We start from the raw sequence: 22,499 nt of genomic DNA on the forward strand, positions 1-22,499 counted from the left end.
AAGCATTTTTCTTCTTAAATTTTAATAATTTAGCTTTGAAATTGTCAATGAGTGGGATTGTAACACACTGAAGTACTACAAAATTATATAGGATAAAAGATATTGACTATTATAATCATCAATTTCTCATAGAATTTTCCACATTTTGTATTCAATTCTCTTCTTACTGGTAACAGCAAGTCAATGTTTCGTGCTTTTGTGATCTTTACATGTTCTCTTTGTCTAACTCTAAAAAAAACTTTGATACTCAGGAGAAAGCTAGGTTAGTACCTGAAAAATTAGGGCTAAAAACCTAGTTCTACTAGCAAAACATTAATCTGCATTCTCTGGATAGCAATATACAGCTACTTTTGTAAAGGATAAACTCAGCTCTATGGTGTATATGTGTGCACAGTTTTTTCTGCATTTAGATTAAAAAAATCTCAAAAAGATAACGGAGTGAGTTTTATTGCCTTGAATAATTGGATTTTCATATCATAAAACTTCTTGACCAGGCTATGTTACTTGTTTGTTTTGCCCAAGAATTAAGATATTTTAAATAATTTTAACCCATGTGTTCTACTTTTTTTGCTGTAAATATTTACTGCAGAGTCCATTGAGGAATAATATTTTTTTTCTGTCTTCTTCATCTTGTAACTTGCTTTTAAATAGCCTTAATAAATATTGTCTCCACTGTCTTCTGTTTCTGACTGCTATTCTTCATTTTACTTGAATTTTAAAGCTGCCTTGGCATTATTGTCCTTTATGAAAAACTCATACTGAGTTGATTGCTTGTCGAACATGTCTAATTCAATACCATGGATGACATTATCTCAGTAAATTCAATGCCTTATATTAAGTATTTTAAATTAAAGAACAATGACACCCCTAAAACTGTAGATAGAATTTTGTCACCTTCTGGGAAACCACTGAGACAGGTCAGCTTAAAAGTGATATTGGTATTTCATGCACAACATTGAAAAGGCTTCTTGAGTAGATATTCTTATAATCATCATGACCAAGCTGAGTAGAATTATTACCTTTGTGGACACTTCATTTAGATTTTAATTTGCAAAAGAAATAAATAGGCAAAATCTTTCTAGCATTACCCAATGCATATTCTTCAGGTTACTGTTATCACTTGTGATTCCTGAGGTAATTACTGTGTGGTTTCTATAAACTTTTTGTTTAATTTTTTTCTCTTCCTTCCCATTTCTGAAAAGCCAACATTTGTTTCTTCTATGTTTGTCTGCGATGTATCTTTTGATAATTTTGCCAGCCAACAATATATGTACCTGTAGCAGAAGTTTTTTGCAAACATTGACCAACAAGTCTCAGAAATATAGATGCTTTATTCAGCCAAGAATGTGTAACACTGAACCCATATTGTAAGCAATAACAGAAGTGTTGACATCCATGCTTCAATTTGTCATCATTTGTCCACTGTCATTTTGAGCTCTTGGGGTGACTAAAGTAACAAATGACTTGTCTCTTCTCAACCTGATTTTACTCCTTAGGGAAGAACTAAGAACTTGTCCTTTAGCCCCATTTAAAACATCTTTATCTGGTGCCAAGATAAGGCTTATGTACCCAGTTTTGCTCTTGGCAGATTCATTTTGCTCTTTTGTTCAATGGCTAATACAGATATATATAACTAAATTTTGACTGATGTGCCTGAGATGCATTTTTCACTGAATCCCATAAATTTGTCCCATTGACATTCTGTTGGACACTTTATTCTGAATGAAAGAAATTATTCCCACAGCAGAAAAAAAACTTAAAATGAAGAGCAAAATCACTAATCAGTTTTGTCAGATAGTCAGTAGAACTGATCATCTGTAAGAAAGGATGACCCTTCTCTTGCTGCATTTAGAAAGGCATGGCTCTTGGCAGAACTGCATAACACCAACTGTGGCTAATACTCTTTGGTTCTAAGAAAAATTGTTTATGTTGCATCCAGCTTGGAGATGCAAAACCAGGCTCATATCCTTCCAAGACTATCATGCTTGGAAGGTTCAGGAGACCAGGAGATGTCTGCAATGCATGAAGACATTTACACACCTTCAAAAGGAAAAAATTATTTACACACCTTCAAAAGGAGAAAAAGCAAGATAGAGGATACAGGTTGGATGGATTTAGTTTGGATCCTGGAAAAAAAAAACCACAGAGTGAGTTCAGAAACATTTCTAGGCATGTGGAAGAGAAGGCAACTGCCAGAAATAACCACCATGTGTTTACAAAGAGCAAATCACATCTGACAAACCTGTCTACTAAATGTTCTTGTATTCATCCTAGGACGTCATGGTCTGGAGGGACGGGCAATTGGTTGCCCAAAAAGCAAGTTGAATTGTCAGCCCCAAAAGGACATGGTTAATGGGTCATGTTTTGTCTAGAGGTCCATGGAAGTGGAACACTGTAAGGGTCTGTCCTGGGACTGTCCTTCTTAATTCTTTTATCCTTTAACCTGGAGGGGTAATGGAGAACACACTTATCATTGGAGAGACAGCTCCATGCCAGGATATCATCCAGAGGGACCTGGATAGGCTAGAAAAATGGACTAACAGGGACGTTCTGAAACTGAGCAAGGGCAAATGCCATCTGCTGCTCCTAAAATGGCACTGGCTAAGGACATTGAGGCTGGGACAAGCCCTGAGGGAAATACTCTGGGGTTTGCTGGGCACTGAGCTAAGCCCCATGTAGACAATAGCTTTGGCTTGAAAAAGAGCATGACCAGATGACAAAGGCAATGATTATCTCCCTCCCCTCAGCACTCATTAGACCACACCTGCAGCATTGTCTGCACCATAGGGAGAAGCTGAGGGACAGAAGTTGCTGCAGCCTGGAAGAGGGGACATCTTTCAATAGCCCAACAGTGCCTGTGGGGAAGTCATCAAGGGCGTGGAGACAGGCTCTGGACAGCTCAGAGTGATGACAAAATGTGAGATAACTTGAAAAAGTTGATATGAGGAGTTCAGGCTGCATATGAGGAAGAATTTTTTTCCTGCAAGGGCAGCCCAGCAGTGAGACATGCTGACTAGGGAGACTGTGCAGTCCCTCTCTTAGAGATCTGACAGGACTAAATTCCCAGTAACCAGGTCTGAGCTCAGAAATTGGTGTGCTGGTCTGCTATTGTACCCCAGCTGCCCATGGTTGTATGTAATGACACCAGCAACATATGTAATTCATTGCTATTGATTATCCTAGTCACAGACTAGAACAGATCCCTATTACCATGTTCGTAGGAACATCTTGTCTTGACTATTTACTTCTGAACAGTATGACCATTTCAGCAGCCTGAACCACTTGAGGAGACTTTTCTCACTCCATCCAGGATGTCAGTCAATATATTTAAGCTGACAAATCAGATGAGACAGAGTAGGAGCTGCCTTGGGAAATTTCAAGAACTGTACAAAATTCCCATCTGGAGAGATCCTGTAACAATATCAGTCAAATACTTGATCCTGAAGGTTCAATGAATCACCCTGCTTCCAACTGATCTCAAATCTACCCCAAGATTCCCAGATTACCTGGGGATTTAATGACTTGAGTGAACACACTGGATGTGTTAACTAACCCAGTTCTGATACCCAGCACAAAGCTGTAGCTAAATAACAAATATGATTGGTATGCTTATAATTTAAATTATAAATATAATAATATAATTATATCTATATAATTTTATACTGTTGCCAACCTACTGTATAAAGATAAGATGGATGGGATACTGGGGATACAGTACTACAGGAAAGAGAATTGTTTTGCCCTGAAAATCTGTTGCCCTGTTACGTTATGAAGTCTGCAGATTTTGAAGTGAGTTGAGTGGGCTGTCTTTCCACTCCTCTCCTTTCTGATACCAGCATATAAATGGTATATTTATATAAATAAATGAAATGGTGTCCCAGCTTCATCGTTACATTTGCATGTTTGCTAAATGACTTTGTAACAATTTCTATTTTATGGTACAAATGTACTTAGCATCCTTTTTGAAAGAATGAATGTTCTTTCAACTGATTTCAAAGATGTACCACATAATTGCTCAAACCCCCATATTTCCTTCTGAAAAAAAGATAGAGATTATAATTTTAAAAGAGCTAATTAGACAGAAAGACAGTAGCATAAATAATGACTGTTTGCATTTCAGATCATAAACTTTCCCCATATTTTGATGTTATATCTCTTTAGATGTAATATACCAAGTGATGGTCTACTCTAGCTTTTGATTACTGTAATTCCACAGAAACACCCATCTGGATGTCTTTCTTTTGTTTTTTTAATCTTATGTATTCAGTGTGGTAGATACATACTAATTTTCCCAGAAGTAGACCCACTTTAATGTTTTATAAAATTTGTATAAAGTTCAATTTAAAGCTTCACAGGTAAATATTTTAATTAGATTTTTAATACTTTTAGGATTTGTTCTAATATCTTTATATATGAAACACCAACTTAACTCAAATCCCTCTCCTAACTGTAACTGGCTCTGCATCTTTAAAAATGCAGCTATGTCCCTAGAACTATTTTCCATTTCTCTTTCATGCAATATGTTCATTCTGCTTTTGGTAGCTTTTAGATGTTCAGCGCTAGGCATATGTTTGAAGAAAAGTTGTACAAGACTATAAGGGAAAGAAGCCTACACTACAGTTTTGTAAATCCTTTCTGGTTCTCTTTCTTTTTGCTCTACACCATCACTCCAGTACCACAGATTGCATGTTCAAATTCTTCACAGCGCACAATGATAAAGCTAATTTCTGCTGCTTCATTTGCATTTTAAAAATTTTAGTTTCCTTTCCTCTTTTTGAAATATAGGTCAGGAACTCATCATATACTTCTATCTTGAGGAGTTTCTGTCTGTTCGAAAATATACTTTGGCATTTTTGTTAACTGTTTCACTTCTCAATCCAGGTTTTTATATGTACATAATACATGTGCTGCTTTTGTTGCTTTTCTGCCATAATTTCAGGCCTGTCATTGTGGCAAGTTGTTTGATTCACTAACATTAGGTATAATACCTGGAAAATTTTAGCATGTCTAGAACTTCAATATAGCGACTTATGACTTTGAAGTAGAATTACAGAATGAAGAGGTTTTTATTGGTCATGACTGCTCTCTCTCTGGGTGCACAAACCTTTTACACAACTGATTTCTATAGCACTGTGGTTTTTTTCTCTTGCTTGCAATTTTGGAGCAATCACAGTGGTTCTACTATTTTATATTTCCCTAAAAGCTTTGTCACAAATGTTACTGGATTTGTGTATATTTAGGAGGCTTGTTTAATTATTCTGAGGCAAATTCTGTATCTTGTGTGGAATAACATTTACTACTTAGGTAATTTTGCTGACTCAGAAAAGGTGGTGTCAATAAATAAGGAAGATGCAGGACTTAAATCCCCTAGCCCTTATTGCATAGATGAGCATATATATTTTATTTTCTGTGCTCAAAGATGATCTGGGATGCTTGATGAAATAGTTTTACTCTGATCTTAATCTCTAGATGTAAGATATTAAATAATAAATCAACTTTTGTGAATGGATTTCAGGGATGGCGGGTGTTCTTCCTTTCCCATTCCCATGATGAATGTATGGAGCACAGAAGAGAGCAAGTTCTGGCATACTGTGGATTTCAGAGACTGCTTCTGCCAGAGTATCTCTTGTCAGACAGTTCCCCAGGACTATATTAATACTAGTTCAAAGAAACTAGCTTTATTGTCTTGACTTAATGGGATGATGGGAAAATGTTTGAAAAGAAGAAAGCAGTAATAGAACAAAGGCAAACTGGCAGTGAGAGGGAGTCTATGAAAACAATGAGCACTCCAAACCTAAATATAATTAACTAAATTCTCTCTTTGTGAAAATGCACACTTTCAGTCCCACATATTTATTTCTATTTTTTTACAGGTGAGTCAGAGTTTGCAGTCTATGCATAATTCATGAAGAAGAATACCCACATTCCTTTTTTTGTATCTGATTATTCAAGGTGTTTCATTGCCCTCTGGACATGGAGGTACCAGCTGCCATAGACTATGTAAGCTCATAATCAAAAGAGCCTGAGAAATTAACAGGTTGAGTAAGATGTAAGCCACAGTGCTGTGAGGCAAATTCCTCCCTCCTGTTACTCTAAGTATGCCTGAATTCTTGGAGCGTCAGGGATATCGTTATGATGAAAGTTTTAAACATAGTTTAAATCCATGCCAGTTACAAACTTTTTTTCACTACAATTTTTTTTTTTTTTAATTTTAAAATGTTGGAAAGAAACTATTAATTGTCAAACTGCACTCCTGTAGCCAACCACTCACTTCAAAAATGTATGAAACTAAGTTTAAAAATTATAAAAAAAAAAAAAAAGAAATCTAACTTACTGTTATGACCAGTTTGTTTCAGGATACCACAGAGTTCATTTCCTACTATGAGTAGACCATTCTGGCTGTTTTTTGTTGGAAGGAAATAGCCTGAATTTCAGACACCTTGTTAGAAAATCTTAACATATGAACTCAGCTGGCTTGCAGCCACACAAATTAATTCCTGGTCAATCAGGGCAGGAGGAGGAAGCTGAGGAATGAGGTCCTGTGAGAGAAAGGAAAATCTGGTGAGGTCTATTTTTGGTTTAGGTTTGCACTTGGGAAGTGGAACAATCTTTGCATCAGGTTTTCCCTCAGTGGAGCTGGAGGTCTTGAATGCTGTGAGGACCACAGTGGAGATGAAAAGTGATTAATTCAGGTAATTGAAGCCAAGCTAACAGCAGACAGATGAACCCAGTGCTGGGGAGTAATTGACAATGCAAGATCTCTGTTGCTCGTGTTTTCCCCTGCTTTAATATGATCTTTCAGAATTGCTATACTGATCACTGTTCCTTTTCACTGTCTCTGGAGATAAGTTTATTTCTGGCATATCTGTACAAGAAAATTATTTCCTCGGGTCCAATAGATGGATTTCAACTTTTATATTTCATTAGCATTAGATTCCCAGTGGTGAAAGGGGAGGAGGGTTTAGCTTTTATCTCTTCTGCTGTTAGAATTCTTTTCTTTCCCAAAAGAATATGTCCAGCACATGGAAAAAGAAAAAAAAAAAAAAAAAAGAATGTCATAGAATATATAGTATGTTATTGAGATACCTCTTAGTTGTTATATAAACTTTCAGATCCTAAAATATCATAATAGATCTTTCAATATATGTTTATATTATTTTAACAAAACTGGTTTGACACTTCTACTTTAGTTCTTACTAAATTTATTTGCAATATTTCTGTATTAAAAAATTACTTACCACCCAAATCTTATACACATGCAGACAGATGAAAAAGATTCTTGAGTTTTTATTTTTTTCTTCACAGTTTAAGCATAGGATTGGAAGTCCTCTATAGCACCTATTCCTGTTCTACTTCTTGCATACTTTAACTCATTTAATTTAGCAGTAAAAAATCCTGACGATCAACCTGTAATTTAATTGTGACTGTCCTGTGGAACCAAGAATAACATAAAATTACTGCTTTTGGCATTTGACTAAAATTGCAAGTAATCCTAGTGTTTTGTGTTCCATTTTGTAGGTAAAAAAGTCAGAAAAGGTAGTGACTTGCCAAAATAAGCATCAGAGGATAAAGACTAGTCTCAAGCTTGAGCTGGTAAGGTATGGTGAATTATTTAATTAAATTATGCTGTAGGAGTACTCATGGTCTGAAAAAAGAGTTGTAATTTTGAATATTTCGAACTTTTAGATGTCCAGGGTGAAAATGATGCTCCTCCAAAGGAGGAATGCAATATATTCACAGCACACAAAGCCTTATTATGAGATAATAATAACCCAGGATTTTATGACCAGTATTTTGTCAAATAATTGCTTTATTATTGGTACACTATATTTTCCTTGGACTTCATGGAGCTGAAAGTCTTAATAACTGTAACAAATGTTTACTTGAGAGCTATATGCAAAATGTAATTGCTACTACTGTTTATATTTCAGAGAAGCTGCTTTCTGTGTTCAAAGTTACTGGAATGTTCCTTGGGGAATGAGATTAGTGTGGTCCAATCTGACATAAATCTATACGTTCTTGCAGACATACACTTCAGGTCTCTGGAGGGTTCCTTTAATTTCTGTTAACAGACCATGTTCAAATACTCAATTGCCATTATAAGGATGTATTAAATACAAAGTACCAAATCTTGAAGCTTGGGGAGGGGGAATTCAAATGCTCCTTTGTTAAGCAAAAAATTTAATTTTTATGGGATATGGTCTTTACTCTTGAAAATTTTGTAAAGCTAAGGATCAAGAAAGATATTTTACTGCATAGTGTAGTCGCAGGAAAGCTACTCAGGTAAACCATTTCCAACCTGGGTTTGCATGCGCTTGACATTATTCTTTGTGTATATCTCAAAAACCTGACTGGGTTCTAACACTGGACAGTGAACATAAACATACCCTCCCTGTATGCAAGCATGCATGATGTTATCAGCCATCTGACATAGTACCTAACTAGAGTTTTTAAAGCAAGAAGAAACATATTCCTTTAATCAGAGTTTAGTCTCATGAGAGTAACTTTCTCATTGTAAAAACTGTAGTCTTTTCATTGCACACTTCAGTGATTCTAAGAATAGAAAACAATTCATGGCCAAGCTAGAGGTGAGCAAAGTAAAAACCATAAAGAGTTTATGTAAGAGTATTTAAAAAATTGTATATCCAGCTATTTCTACTCTGCCAGTTATATCACTAGTCAGATGATAATAATGGCTGTGGTAATCAGTATTAATTATCCCAAGTACTGCCAAGTTAGGAAACACTTGGTGGTTTTGCAAAGAAAGATGAAACATGAAAACAAATATGAAAAGAAAAAAGTCCTTAGAACCCAACTTTTTTTTTTTTTCCTTCTGCTCCTTTTCTACTTCTCACATGTACAAGTCACTAATTAGAATATCTCATTAATGGGAGACTCAGTAAATCTTTCAGTATGGCATAGAGGCTTGCAAAACATCCATATCAGATAAAAGCTGGCCTGTTTTTGCAAAATGTATTAATCTCTCCTATCTGCATGATATAGAGTCCTGCTCACAGGTAGCAAAAATGACTTCAACTTTTAAGATTGCATTTATATGTATATTTAAGAATTGTTTAAAAAAAGTATAGCCATGAAAAACCTTTAGGCAAAAAAGTTTAAAAATACCTACCTGAAAAAATCTTTGAAAATAGGAAGATAGGTGGCCTATGACAAAAATGTTGTTCTGCTTCTCTATTTAGAGGTACAATTTGATGGAAAGCTGTGGGTGCTCATGGATTCTTCAAGAATGTTCTGGCCCTGCACATTACTTTCCCCTGTGTTTAGCCACTATTTAGGGAATAGATTATCCCTTTGCATGTTGGTTAAAAACAAAAATAATCAAAAAGGACAGCATTGAAATCTATCTGCAACTTCTTGCTTGGGAACTGATTTGCATTTTACAGATTTTTGGTACATAACTACTTTAATGTCATATTTTAGGTCACTATTTATCTTAGCCCCATGACACTGACATATTGGTGCCACTCACCTCTTCAGATGGTTTTTCAGCTGATACAGGACTTTTCCCCACTACAAAGCTGAGAACTCATATAATGGTTGCAGAAAAATTTTTCAAAACATGTCAACAGAGAAAGGATGTGGGGTGCAATGAAAAAGACACATTTGTGAAAATGTCTCCTTTGGCATCACTTGCCTCTCAGTCTCTCTACTCTCTGGCTCAGGGCTCTCCATTACACCTGCTATGGATGTTGATGTCTTATTCTAGGGAGCAGATGCACTGCACAGACCTCTGCTCCCAAGCCCAGCACACATGCCTGGGAAAGGTGCCAGCACATTACAACAGATAAGGGAGCTCAGCATCTACAGAGGACAGGAGGATGGTGAAAGCAAGAGTTATTGCTATAAAGGGGATATTATAAATGTCTATAAGAGGTCTCATATGCCCAGATTTTAGGCAAGATCCAGGTAAAATTTGCCAGTTAAATGCCTCAATTTTTAACTCTATCCACAAAGGTTGTACTTATTACTTAAAAAAGAATAAAAAAACAAGAAAAACCAAACCAAAATACCTAGCCCCCAAACCTTCATATTTAAAAGCCCAGGGAAATGATGAGCAGCAGACAGTATATGACACTGGAGGAAATTTTTTTGTCATAGATGGAGCTGCTCTTCCATTTGACTGCTAGACTGAATCCCTTTCATCTGGGACAAGGGTTCCTGCAGTGACAAAAACTGAAGTCCAGATATTGTATTTTGATCCTAGTGGTTTTAAAATCAAAAGAAAGTAGTATATAAATTATTTTAGCATCCTCTTTTGTTCTTTACACCATTAATATATTTGGCTTTTTTTTTTTTTTTAATGTGGTGGGATACCTTTTCATTTTTTTTCTTATTTTCTAGCTACTTTTGTGTATTATAAAAGCTAGTCCACAGGTCATTCTCCTCAAATGAGTATCTAAAACAAAGTATGATAGAGAGACAGCCATTGAAGTGACCTAATGTGGTACAGTCACATAAATAGATGGCAGGTTTTAAACCTGAGAAATGCAGTATGTTATTTTTTCCTTCTAGTCCAGTATTTTGTTGTTTGACTTAGTTTTGAGTGTTTATTTCTGAAACATAATTATTTTTCTGAAGGGTTTTTTTCTGCTCTGTTTTGTTCTGAAACACTAATTATCACTTCAGGGAGGATGGTGAGAAATGAACCACTTCTTCTCAAGAATAATTCTCACCCACTGTAAACTACACTAAGCATTTTATATCAACTATTAAAAATTTAAAAGAGACACATTTCTAGCTCAGTGGTTCATATTTTGGAAACATTTTACCTTTGTACTCTAATAATGCTCCTCTTTATTCATTTTACAAGATTAGCTTCATTTTATGACCTTTGACTTCCAGCTAATAAAGCAAGAAGTTTTTTAAGGGTTCCTTTGACTCAAAGTTAATTTTGTTTCACATCATCTGAGAATTTTAAAGCATACTAGTTTTTAGAATATATTTTAAAAGTCAGAAGTAATATGATCTGTGTCTGGACTCTGCGCTCATAGGTTTTTAGAATAACTTCTCTGGAATAATGCATGGAAGAATGGTTCTCTGCTAATCTGCAAATTCTTCACTAAAGTATCCTGCTCTGCAATAAACTGTTGAATTAATTGAAGGATAAAATCCATAAATAATCATTTTTATTTTATTACTTTTTTTTTATAATCCCTATCACAGCTACATAGTAGTCAACTCTAAGCCTATGTTACACTGAGTACAAAGGCAAATCCTATCCTAGGATAATGGTTCTGCATAAAAAAGAAACTTACTCCACATAAGATTCAATTCTATAATTACACTAAAATACAGCTAAAGAGAAAACAGAAGAATACCAAGCAAAAAAAATTGCCTATTCTTCTTATGTTTCCTTTATGTTATGCTGATGTGTCATCATACTGGTCAACACAGAACTGGATGTTTCTGAGCATGTTTTAAACTTTGGGAGAAAAGGGATTAACTCTGGAATTGCACCTAATTGCTATTAATTAATTTTTAATTTTTTATTTTTATTTGATTGTAGTCCTGCAATATTCTCTGTTGTGGATGTAGAACCATGAGAATAATATTCATTTCCTGAAATTAAACTCGAGGTAACAGGCAAATGTCCCAGGTGTTTTCCCATTTGGCTGACAGTGATCAAGGAACAATAGAAGCGTGTAACCACACACAAAGACGAGCTGGACTTCCCTTGGAAGGTTCTTCAATTCAGTATGCTAGTTATGAAAACCCTACAGATGCATAGATCTCTTTTCTTTCTATATTAATATTTTAGTCATCACTGTGAATCCTTACAATGGAGTTTTGCATTATAGGGCTAAGCATTAGGACACCAAAGCATTCAGTATGAGGCTGTACCACTAAATAAAAGCATTTGAGTCTAATTTTTCTTTAAGTCTGTGTTATTCAATATATGCTCTTTGCTCAATATCTTTTAGTGCTTTAACTCCTCTAGGCTCCTCTATGCCTCCCTGCACTTAATTACTAATGTTTGAGTTTCTCAAAGAAACCTGTCTCCATGTAAATAATTCACCAAAGCATTTATGAGCCAAATTTTCTATGCTACATCTTAAATTATCACTGAAATAGGGTAGTGCTTTATATAGCTGGCTGGATAATTTGCCTTTTTAGCTATTATTTTATTGATTTCTTTCTTAAAAAGTAATGTAGATAGACATAACTTGATGTGTTAGAGCAATTTTGGCTAAAAAAGGGAAGCAGAAGTAGTCTGAAATAAAGTGATAATTCAATGCACAAGTTTTATACATATTTAAATCATTTTAATATTATTAGAGATTTCAGCTTTATTATAAAAAATAATATAACTGCTTACCCCACAAGCATTTTCTTTTTAATTATTCATTCACCCTCTCTCCCTGCTCTTTTCTATTTGTGTGGGAAGTTGGGTGCTTTTTGGATTTTCTTATACTCAGAATAGCTTTCTGGATTCCTGTAGTATATATTATGCATTAGCTGAAAATGTAACTTCTGTGGCCAGTCACAGTCTCTTAAGAATAAGTTAAACTTCTCCTAAGACTCAAGATAAGCAGTCTGGATATGAATAGTCAGAAATGTTTGGGCTGCTTTGATTTTGGTTAGAACCATCTGCATTTTGAAATTCTGAGTACTGAAGCTGTTAATACAGTAAAGTTTGGCTCAGGCCAGTTTTATTACTGCTTTATGCGACATTGCCATCTCTTAGATGGGTAGAAGCTCCTCTTAACATTTTGTCCAGTATGACTGAAGGAGTTTTCTGAATACTCCAGGTGTTCATCAGTTTCTTTACTGTGATAAATAACCTTTTGTGTTCTAAAAATGCTTGCAAGTGAAATCACCTTCAGCTCTTGCATGTGCCATATCATAGCAAAGGATTTCAAAAAAGATGATCAACATATTTATAAATGTTTTCAATATTTAAATTGATATTTAATTTTGTTCCCTACTATTTCTATTAGTATATTTTAACCCTTTAAATTTAATCTTATCCATAGCAGGCAATTTTCCTGCAGAGAAAGGAAACCTATAACTGAGAAGTAAAATTATTCTTGAAGGAAACATAATTCTCTGTGTCCACAGTCTGTCAAGGTTCCATGAAAACAACAAACAAAAGCTCAGAAATCTGTGATTAGTGCAGTATAAATAAGAAGCTAAAAAAAAAAAAAAAGTACTTAAAAGTGTGTATCTTAAAGAACTGGAGACTGGAGACACTGGTTGTAAGGTAAGGACTAAGAAATCCATAGCTCTCATTCCAGGCTTAATCTAGCACTATGCCATTGTACTTACATTTATTTAAAGGCAAAAAAAATCAATGTTTCTAGCAAAGCATAGATGTTTGTACACCTGCAGCTTCCTGGCTAAGCTGGAAGGCATTTTTGGTTGTAGGAGAGAAAAGAAGGCATAAGGAGAACACTTTTAATGAGATCTTTCAATGCTTAGAAACTACAGATCAAGCTTAGATTTTATTTCATTGTCTGTCAATCATCCAGCATAGTAAAATTAGTGTTTGAATATAAATGTGTGTCTGTATATGTGTGGGTCTAAATAATTTTTCCATGCAGCATAAATAAGGGATAAACATCAGAAAAGATGATAGTTACAATTTGATCTTTCATGTGTGAAAATCTTTCTAATAACTTTATACTCCAAGATTTTTCATTGTAGGAAATAAATTTAATTTCTGCCTTAGTATTTCATTATTTCATATTTTTTTTGCTTATCTAGTAATTACAGTATTAGAAAAATACTCATTTGAGAACAGATTTTTTTTTATTTGTAAAAACAGGTTATTTTGTTTCAACCCCTTAAATATTTCAGCAAATCATATGCCACTATAAATATATATCCCATATGTCACTTCCCATTTTAAGAAGATTTACTTGAGTTTGAATACAACCACTTTACCCTCTGTGCTAGGCTGCTCACAAAAACTTCTGCATGGATTATTGGTTCCTGAAGAAGGCTGAAACAAAAGTGACCCTCGGCTAATTTTGACCAAATACATAAAGTAAAAACAGCATCACATTCTCATGACTGAACACACAGCATATATTTTAGATGGCCTATGGAAACCATTCTGTGGGGATAGGGAAAGCATGATACAAATCAGGATACAGCAGATACAGGAACTGATACAGATCCAAGTTATTCAGTTACATAAAAGACAAATCTGACATGATTTTGCTGATTGGTACAAGAGACAGGAGCAGGAGAGTTTAGTTTATTTTCCAAATATTTCTTTCTTGATATATTGGGCAATTAGATCTGTAAACTCTCCACTTTGTCCACCCAGACAATCTTGTCTTTATTTCCCCAAAGATACGTGCCGATGTCTCCTTAGAGTGCCATAAAATGGCTCCGAGCTCTAGGTGGGGTCAAAGGAGTTCCCAAGGTGTCCTGCAATAGCAGGGTTTCAGGCTGCCATTGGATCTGAAAATCCTCAAAGACAAACTCACTTTTGATTTCCTAGTTCTATGTGCAATTCTTTATGGTTTTATGATACTGGAAGAAGTAGGCTCTTTCTCCTTTTTTAGAGGAGAAATAGAGAGGATTGTAAAGGAGCAAAGGCAATTCTTTACTGTTTTCTGCATGGAAAACTGCAAGGTTTTTCATTATTTTAGCTAGTATATCTGAATAGGAAGTTGCAGAAAAATTTGGACCTTTTTTCAGACTCCCTAATATATTCTGAACAAGCCTATATACAGAGATATATACTTTTTTTTTTTCCCAGTCATGAATTACTGAGAGAGAGAAATCCAAAACCTGACTTATTCTAAAGCTGAGCCTCATTGAGAAACTCACTCATGGTTTGCAATAGTGTCACTAGGTGAGAAGATTTCCGTAGCAGAAGCTCTCTGCTTTTCCTTTCTTTATAAGGTACTGGACTTCTGTGAATTCACTATACCTCTGCTGAAGCCATATGCTGAGTTCTTGTCAAATTAATAGATTATATTAGCTTTTATAAAGATTATCCACAGTAGTGGTGAGAGCCTGCCAAGATACTTCTCTGACATGATGATCTTTGCCTACCATCTTCTCACTACGAGTTATGGTTGTTGAGTTTCTGAAAACAATATTTTCTATTTTTAAAAATTTCAGAAAAAATTATATTAAACTCCATTCCCTATTCACTGAGCACTGCATGGTTATTGCTGTATGTCACCCCATAATGATTAAGTGAATGAATAGGGTGTCATTCCTAAATCCATATCAACTTTTTCTATCAACTTTTACATGTTGACTGTCCTTGCTTCATTACAGTAATGCAATAATTAATGTTCTTACAGCAAAAGGGAAAAAAAACCCAAACATGCTGGTGACCACAACTGCCATGTATCAAATGACAAACAATCTGATAAACAAGTCATTGAGAGATTTTACATGCCCAGTGTATTCATGACACAAGCTAACTTGACAACACTGACTGAATAATCTAATCTTGCCATTTTATAAAGTAGTTTTAAAAATAATAAATTGCTAGAGCTTAGTAAGTTACTGAGCTCTCTTTCCTTAAGATATCTGTGGGTTTGAAACAATCTCCTACTTTCCCATCCCTCAGCAGTGACGGACGCTAGTGTGTTCATTAAAGCCTGCCACTCTGTGTAGATGTGCATGCTTTTTGCTTTACCCATTATACTGTAGAGGCTATTAATATAATCCTACCTTTCAAAATCCATAAGCATATAGCAAAAAGAATTATTCTGTTATAGAGTCTATTAACACCACATTACCTAGTGGCTCCTAGGGCTCATTGTGTCATTTCTTAAATACTCATAAGTAGTCTGACTTTGGCTTTGAGCAAAAAGATTTGGTGCTGTGAAATGATGATACTTGTGGAAACTGCTAGAGGAAAATTGCAAGGACAGCTCAGCTGTGGGAAGGAACAAGACTGTGTTCTTAACAGGCAAGGATTTTCCAACACATGCTTGAAGCTTTCGTATTCTGCTCAGTATCCACTTCCACTGTGTTGCTGTGCTGGTCTTGATTAAAACACCACTGCTCTTGGTTAAAATTGAATATGTAGAAAATATGAGCAAAGGCCACAGGCTAACTCCTTCTGGAAGTCAATTATTTCTTCCAGTTTGAAAGAGGTTACAAATTTTCATAATTCAGAAATTCCAGAAATATTCACTTTGAATATTGATTGAGGAAAAATCTCGACATTCCATCCAGCATGCAGAATTGGAAGTAGGCTGAAACAGACGTTCTCACTAAGTCTTTATTCCAGCATATCCTCCCACGTGCAACTGTGGGCTATGGCAATAAACAATGTGCCTAAAGCATTCTGTGTGCACCATTGGAACAACTGAGGCAGCGTAATCTCCTTGGCATGGAGCTTGAAACGACTGCCACATTACATTGAATCTGATGTGACCCAGCCCATTTTAGCTGGAGAAACTGAAGTTCTCCTTCTTCCCTTCCTGTTCCCAACCTGTGAAAAACCCCAAAATTCAAGGGGAACACAGTATATTAATGAGAGCTTATGATAGTTTTTGTTTTGCTTAAAGATGTCGTGGTAGTTTGACAAAGTCTATATTCAAGTTTACAGAAGATTGTTAGAGAATATGATTAGCAGAAAAGGGAAATGTCTCATGCAATGTCAATTTTCCAAGTAAGGTAAATCAGTCAGTACTGTTTTCTAGCTATTTATCTTATTTTGAAAAATTTCCTTGGAAACAGGAAAGTTGCAGCTTAACAATGGAAGAATTTCCTAAGTGGTCAGGAGAGATGATTTTTTATTTCTTTATTCTGTCCACAAGGAAAGGCCTGCTAGAAAATAGATCAACCCAACCTGGGTTTTCATTTGAACAGTCCTTTCTAGGTTCTTAACAGACCATCAGAGATTTCTGGAAGATGTTTTAGTTACTCAAGCTTGGAGCTGTGTTAGTAAGAGATGACTATAAAGGACCAAGAAGGCTAATTAAAGAAATCTGGGCAGTAAATTTTGACTGCAATAAAATCTTAACCATGAAGACTTGGATTTGACTAGACTGGCCTAGTGTCACTTGTAGCTCTAATAAGCAAGTTTACTCCAGAAGAAGCCAGAAAACTATGGATTAATATTAATGCTTGCCCAGCATCAGCCATTAAAAGAAAGAAATGAACCTTACACTCTGCAAGCATGGTAAGCCTTCACCATAAATTGAAATGGATACTAAATGGAGTTTGCAGAGCTTATTATTTATTTAGTGCTGGAGGTGTTCATGGTACATTACAGACATGTAAGAAGACAAGGTCCTTGCCCTAAGGAGCTTGCAATCTAAGTTAGATAGCAACAGATAATAAATACAGACTCTGTAGTGAATGAGAGAAAAGAAAAAACAGGATCGCAGATTAAAAAAAAAAAAAAAAAAGATAGTGCCCTCAGGAGAACACTTTTTATAGAGGAATTTTTTGGTCAGGGCTATGTGTGCATGTTGGAGTCTTTCATACGTTTCTTGCCAGTTTATTAGGAGATTTGTGGAGCCTTCCCTTCTTTTAGGCTTTTAAAGTATCCATATCTGATTTTCAAATATATAATAATACCAGTATGCAGTAAATTTTATTGGTATGTACATATTCACGGCCAGAAATACAAGACAAAATTTGAAGTCACTTAGGAAGAAAACAAAAATATTTTAATCATATATCTAAGTTCCTTTTCTCCTCTTGAAAATACAGAAATATCAGATTCTTTTTCTGTTTCAGTTATTTAATAAAGTCTTTTAAGCTACAGAATATTTTGGGTCTTACTTGTAATGAGATTCCTCTCCTTAATCCCAGTTTGGTAATCTGGCATTTTTTGTGTGCAACTTTTCAAAAGTAGAAAATAAAATGAAATGCTAATTTCTATTAGCTTGTGGAACAATATGCTAGGTCACCATTAATCAAATTTGTTGCTAAAAATTAAGATTGGTTGTTAGGGGAAAGTATGTAAAAATAATGTCTAACGCAGGTGGTCAAAGTTGTGGAAGGATGAAGAACATGCTGAGCCCTGGGTCAGAGGGAGGGGCTGGCAGTGCTGTCTCTGCCTGGTGAAGAGTTTCTGTTCCCTTCAGTTGCTCTGCCTGGCCACAGAGCACATATGCATTAATCTGCTTGATCTCAACTGGCTGAGGCAATGAAGGTCTTTTCAGGAAAAAAATCATCACAGTTTTGCAGGTTTCAAAGTTATTATTGCAAGAATCTGTGATGCATTTCCATTATTAGTTGCATTTTTTATTACGCTGCAATAGGTCATTAACCAATACTTTTCCATGTAATTTTTATGATGACTATCCTCCACTCTGCAGGCCCTGGACTAAACCATGCCTTGTTAAATGTTAGGAAAGCTGTGTTTGTAGGCATGGAATTAAAGGATTTAGGCCAAAGACATATGATTTGACTTCTGGAATAATTCAAGCTCTAGAATTAATCTTTGCCTGAAATAAATTAAAGCACTTAACAAAAAAGTCTCCCCCAAATTAATCACCTTCCACTCTTAATTTTCAAATTTTTAGAGCTAGAAAGAGTTCAACAGTAGCTTTAGTGATTCTTTTTGATAGTAAATTTCCCACAATTTTGGTTAAATGACTTCTTACTTTAAATTCCAATTAGTTTCAAATATAAATTTAGTTTCAACTTCCAGTGTAAACTGAATGAATCACACAATCTTTAACAAAAAAAATTGTCTGATGTATTTAGCAAATACATTTCAAGACATATACAGGAATTTTCTCTACTGTGAACAGATTCACAGTCGTGAAATAGGTAAGTAGGCCAAATTGCTATATTCTGTGATCTTGAATAATAGCAGTAAATACTAAAGCTGACTGCAAAACCTTGCAGGCAAGGCTCAATCTCTGAAATCATCAAAGAAAGAGAATGCAAATCAATGTACATGAGACAGCAATGGGGGAAAGTATCAACCCTTCACAAATACATACAGACCTGAAAAAGATCTTGAAGTGGCCAGGAAAATCCTCAGAAAACATTTATTCAGTTTGACAAGTAAAAAAGACAAAACTAATGTCAAATTTTCAGAAGAGATTGGAATAAAATGCAATTATTATGCCACTATATCTATCGTGTTTTACGTCTTGAAACTGCACAATTTCTGTCACCAATCTCAAAAGGATATAGCAGTTAGAGGAACAGGAAAAGAGTGATTCATTTAATAATACAGCAACTGGCTTTCTTAAAAGCAGAGGTTACAAAGCTCAGCACTCTTTATTCTGTAGAAAGGTGGTAAAGGTCTTTAAACCATGGCCATCACAACAAACCTGGAAAAAGTAACAGACATTTCTTCTCAGAGCAAGTGAACTATCGGCAGCCAATAATTTAAAGCATTAAATTTAGAACAAGCTGTACTGTTCAACTTCCCCAGAGGCTGGTGCACGATAGGGAATATTATATACCCACTCAATATCCTGCTCCCTGGCTCAGCTGTCATAAGGCTGTTTTTGAGATAGTATCCTTGTCTGACTCAATTCTTTCTGCTGTGTCACCACAGGACCAGGAATACAGTATCCATAGTTAAGTCCACCCCTCAAGCATGAGTACATCTATATGTTTCATCTCTTCCCTGGTGACCTGAGATGCCATGGGCCCACCAAGACAGAAACAATTAACCCTTGTGCAGCCATCCTTTTATTTCTATTTTAATTTCTGGAGATCCTTGGTCAGCCTTTCCACAGACAACAGGCAGGCCTGTATCAGGGTGAAAGTAATTTCTTCTCATAGCTGGAGTTCGGTCCCTACAAACATTAGTCCTGACTCTAAACGTGTGGTAGGCTGTAGAGAGGAGAGACAGCAAGCATATCAACCAGGGCATGCTTTCTTTAACATCCAAAGGGAATTCAAAATTGTCAAATGCTGTTGCAGCAGACCTGAAGAAGCAGAAGTGGGTGAAAGGCTAGCAGAAGTTATCCTGTCATGTTCCCCCCACAGCCTGGGCATGGATGAATCCCCAGATTAAACAACAAAGGAAAGGGAAGCAACACTGACTACATATTCCAAACAACCCTCATTTGTTGGAATTTGAAATGTGAGGAGTTCTCAGAACTTTGCACTTGTAAGCTAAAGCTTAGAATTAAACAAGGGATTTGATCTGAGACTTTGGAAAAGGCTTCTAAATGTAGGCATTAGAAGTGAAAATGTGGATTTATAGTTAAAAGCAGAAATACATTATGTAAAGAAAAGTTTAGAGTTTTGGAGTTTAAGATAAATAAAAGTAATTATAAAAGTAAACAAGGAGTTTTAAATGCAGAGCTCTAGAGATATGTGTCATAACATGATTGGCTAAGAAAGCTTACACTGTAGCTTGAGTCCATAAGACAAAATACTCAAGGATTAGGTCAAAAATATAAATATCCTTGTTAGCAGTGTTTTATTAGTCAATAACTCCTTAAAAAGTCTTGTAACTAAGGGTCTTGTGAGCTTCTGAACCATGCTGTAACAATGTAAGCTGGGCTCACCCTTCCTGCCTATGTAGAAAAAAAGAAAATAAACTCCATAATCAAGAAAACTCAGAGGTTCCCTCTCTAAATCATTCAGAATTCCTTCCAAAATTCCCCACAAGTGAATTATCACACTCATTGCCCTTGATGTTATCATGTCATAAACTGATATCCGACAGTACATCAACAAAACAATTCTGATCCCTCTCCCTATTTTGATGAATCTTACCATGAGAAGAACATACAAGAATATGTACCACATCCACATGAATAGATCGAGAATAATCTTTAGCAGAGGGGGAAGCAGAGAGGGAAACGGAGTTTATTTTTTCATGGCATTTGGAGAGTGAGGCATTTGCAATCTCTACAGTATGGTTTGGGATGGCTAAAACACAGAGGGACCTAGCAGGAGGAAGAAGGAACAGTTTACTGCTGTAACAGGAATAAAATCAATCTAATTTTGCTTTACCTGAGGTCGTATCACCTGCTTCTGAATGTTCAGCCCATACTGGATAATGAGTGTGAAAACAATATGTTTATTGTGGAAGAGTGCTACAGTCTGTTTAGAATGCTTTATATATATATATATATATATATATATATATATATATAAATTGATATATATACCTGTGTATAGGCACACAACCTATACACATGCATATGGGAAATCAAGGTCAAGGTCAAAAGTTCCTCTTTCTCTTTGGGACAAGAAGAAGACAAGTGGATTTGGAAAATGTTGCAGAGAGATTACCAGCAGGATTTAATACAATGTCAAAATGAATGGATAAGAAGAGAAAAAAAAAAAATTACTCATGCTTACCCTCTTATCTGACATACTCTGCAATCTCAGTCTGCTCTAAGGGGTATGCACTTCCTCCTGATAAATTCTCTTTCAAAGGACAAATCCTAACATCTGATTATATGTTAGATCTAAAGTAATTAACTTAATTGAACCAACCCACAGGCAAAAATACAGAGCTGATGTTCATAGGATTCTTTCACATTTCTGATAAGATTTGGGATGAGTATCGTTTCCTGTAGCAGGAACCACGTGTGACAATACTCAGGTCTCTCTAAGGTAATATAAATCCAAGCAAACCCAGATGAATCCCAAAGCATGCTGTGCTATAAGCTTTTTTCTAGCCTTTGTTTTCCTGTATTTGCCTGGTATATCTTTTGTGTTTATGCCAGGTGTGGAAAATTCATTCATTCTGGAGTGGAAGGGGTCACTGCTGTGTGAATAAAGCATGAGCATTTGTACATCTTTCATCTTGCACACCTAAGCTGACAGTTGCAAAAATATATGAAAACACAAGACACTATTATCCTACCATTTTAGTTGAGGAGAAACATGCAGATGAGAGACTAGATGTGTACTATTTCTGTTCCATAACATTTCTGTTTGTCCAGCACTGCATCATGAGTGCTGAACTATTTCAAGAGTCCACCTCTCTTCTGCTCCCTCCCCTGTTTTGTGCTTCATTGTCTTGTAAACTGCCCAAGGTAGCTTGTACCACACCATGTCAATTATGATTAAAACTACCAGGGAAATCGTGTGATTACTAACTTTTGATTGTGGAATTATTATGTGGTCCAACACGACATTTAGACTGTGATATTAAGATGAGGTTGATGTGTAAATTACACTAAATCTTGTCCTTAGTAAAACTATGGTCTCTCCCCCAATACTGCAATCTGTAATTCATTGAATGGTTGGCATGTTTCTTGGGGCAATACACAAGACTGCAAAATGCAGTATTATATTATTTTAATATTATATTAAACAATATAGCTGTTGCAATCTGGCATTTCATGTTGTTTACAATTAACAACCTCATTTAATTTACATAACAGAAGCATGCCAAGTGGCTTTGAAATAGCAGTCTTTCAGTACAAAAGTCTAGATGTTTTTTATAAAAAATACCTAAATTATGGAATCAATTTTTAAGGGTAGTTATTGATACACTTGCATTACACAAGATTATACATAATTATTTTCTTACATTTATCAATTCACTGTTGATGTATGAGAAGAATTCCTTAATTTTTAGAGAAAATTCAGGAAATTATTATATTAAACCA

Source organism: Taeniopygia guttata, chromosome 2 (assembly GCF_048771995.1).
Source record: "Taeniopygia guttata chromosome 2, bTaeGut7.mat, whole genome shotgun sequence".
Lineage (NCBI taxonomy): Eukaryota > Metazoa > Chordata > Aves > Passeriformes > Estrildidae > Taeniopygia > Taeniopygia guttata.